Genomic DNA, 2,742 nt, shown 5'->3' with positions numbered 1-2,742 from the left:
TGGAGATGTTATTGCTTTGCTTAGAATGTTCCACAGCAATGTTTAACTTACTGTTGTGTTGTTGTCGTGCACCTATTCAATTACAAACTAAACTTCCAATGTGCGTGGGCTCGCCTCTCCGCAGATCTGACCTGCAACCTGGAGGCGTCAGCTGCGGCTGCTTGTTTCCATAGAGATAGATATGTTTAATGCAATATCATCACATGAAGACAAGTAGGTGGTGAACCCTCCATGAGGTTAGTTATCAGGTAATACACCTTTAAGGCAAGGCAAGTTTATTTGTAGAGCACATTTCATACACAAGGCAATTCAAAGTGCTTCACACAGCAGGAAAAATGCATTCAAATCACAAAGAAATTACAGAAACATAAATGCAATAAAAATAACTAATTAAAAACAATTTAAGTCATAAAAGAGAAGAGTGCAAAGAAAAATCCTTTCAGTCATATGCACAGCTAAACAAAACTGTTTTTAGCTTAGATTTGAACATTGTCAGAGAAGCCTGTCTCACATCTTCAGGAAGACTGTTCCAGATTTTAGCTGCATAAAACTGAAACGCAGATTCCCCATGTTTTGTCCTGACTCTGGGCACCAGCAGGAGACCGGTCCATGTTTAGTCCTGACTCTGGCACCAGCAGGAGACCGGTCCATGTTTAGTCCTGACTCTGGCACCAGCAGGAGGCCGGTCCATGTTTAGTCCTGACTCTGGCACCAGCAGGAGACCGGTCCATGTTTAGTCCTGACTCTGGCACCAGCAGGAGGCCGGTCCATGTTTAGTCCTGACTCTGGCACCAGCAGGAGACCGGTCCATGTTTAGTCCTGACTCTGGCACCAGCAGGAGGCCGGTCCATGTTTAGTCCTGACTCTGGCACCAGCAGGAGACCGGTCCATGTTTAGTCCTGACTCTGGCACCAGCAGGAGGCCGGTCCATGTTTAGTCCTGACTCTGGCACCAGCAGGAGACCGGTCCATGTTTAGTCCTGACTCTGGCACCAGCAGGAGACCGGTCCATGTTTAGTCCTGACTCTGGCACCAGCAGGAGACCGGTCCATGTTTAGTCCTGACTCTGGCACCAGCAGGAGACCGGTCCATGTTTAGTCCTGACTCTGGCACCAGCAGGAGGCCGGTCCATGTTTAGTCCTGACTCTGGCACCAGCAGGAGACCGGTCCATGTTTAGTCCTGACTCTGGCACCAGCAGGAGGCCGGTCCATGTTTAGTCGTGACTCTGGGCACCAGCAGGAGGCCGGTCCATGTTTAGTCCTGACTCTGGCACCAGCAGGAGGCCGGTCCATGTTTAGTCCTGACTCTGGCACCAGCAGGAGGCCGGTCCATGTTTAGTCCTGACTCTGGCACCAGCAGGAGGCCTGTCCATGTTTAGTCCTGACTCTGGGCACCAGCAGGAGGCCGGTCCATGTTTAGTCCTGACTCTGGGCACCAGCAGGAGGCCGGTCCATGTTTAGTCCTGACTCTGGCACCAGCAGGAGGCCGGTCCCTGAGGTCCTCAGAGTCCGAGATGGTTCATATGGCACTAACATACTTAAGATGTACTTTGGTGCTAGGCCATGGAGAGACTTGTACACAAGCAGAGCTGCTTTAAAGTCTCTTCTCTGAGCCACAGGGAGCCAGTGCAGAGACCTGAGAACAGGACTAATGTGATGGTACTTCCTGGTTCTAGTCAGGACCCGAGCAGCAGCGTTCTGGATGTACTGCAGCTCGTTTGGAGAGGCCAGTGAGCAGGCCGTTACAGTAGTCTAATCTACTGGAGACAAACGCATGGATAAGTCTCTCTAAATCTGGTTTTGACACTATATTTTTGATTTTGGCAATGTTTTTTAGACGGTAAAAAGCTGCTGATGTTATTGATTTGACGTGGCTGTTAAAGTTCAAGTCTGAGTCCATTATTACCCCCAGATTTCTAACTTGATTTGAAGGTTTTAGAGTGAGACTCTGGAGGTGACCGCTAACACTTTCTCTTTGTTTCTGTGGCCAAAAACGATTATTTCAGTCTTGTCTGAGTTCAGCTGGAGAAAGTTGTTTTGCATCCACAAACTGATCTGTTGGATGCAGTGACAGAGTGAATCTACTGGTCCATAGTCACCTGCCGATAGTGAAACATAGATCTGAGTGTCGTCTGCATAATTGTGATAGGACACATTTTCACTGCGTATCAACTGACCTAACGGCAGCATGTAGAGGTTGAACAGAAGGGGACCCAGGACTGACCCTTGGGGCACTCCACAGGTCAGGGTCATGTGGTCTGAGACACAGCTACCAATTTCAACAAAGTACTTCCTGTCTTCCAGATAGGACCTTAACCAGTTTAGGGCAGTGCCAGTGATGCCCACCCAGTCCTCTAGTCTCTGTAAGAGGATCCCATGATCGACAGTGTCAAAAGCAGCACTCAGATCTAACAGAATTAAGACTGAGGCTTTGCCCATGTCAGTGTTCAGGCGGATGTCATTTGTCACCTTGACAAGAGCAGTCTCAGTGCTGTGATGAGGTCTAAAACCTGACTGAAAAACATCAAATGAGTTGTTTATTAAGAGGAAATCTGTGAGCTGTTGGTAAACAACCTTTTCAAGGACTTTGCCCCAAAATGGCAGATTAGAGATGGGCCGGTAATGACTCAGTACTGCGGCATCAAGACTGCTCTTCTTCAGGAGAGGCTTTATGACCGCAGTTTTCAAAGACATTGGGAATGTTCCAGATTGAAGCGCCCTGACCCAATCATAATTTCTTCAG

At 48.5% G+C, this 2,742-nt stretch overlaps 1 protein-coding gene across 1 annotated transcript in view; it reads left to right on the top strand.

The window, feature by feature from the left end:
- The window catches only part of zmynd10 (zinc finger, MYND-type containing 10), an 11,154-nt gene extending 11,075 nt beyond the window's left edge, over nt 1–79 (top strand). The window contains exon 12 of the mRNA XM_072452932.1: nt 1–79. This exon is cut by the window's left edge and continues 236 nt beyond it. The gene's annotated coding sequence lies outside the window, so the exon portion shown is untranslated.
- The last annotated feature ends 2,663 nt before the right edge of the window (nt 80–2,742 follow it).

The sequence above is a fragment of the Eucyclogobius newberryi genome, unplaced genomic scaffold (genome assembly GCF_026437365.1).
Source record: "Eucyclogobius newberryi isolate DKJ021-1_F unplaced genomic scaffold, fEucNew1.0.hap1 SCAF_19, whole genome shotgun sequence".
Classification (NCBI taxonomy): domain Eukaryota; kingdom Metazoa; phylum Chordata; class Actinopteri; order Gobiiformes; family Gobiidae; genus Eucyclogobius; species Eucyclogobius newberryi.
The sequence above is the reverse complement of the archived record's forward strand: the minus strand, read 5'-3'. Positions and strand labels throughout refer to the sequence as shown.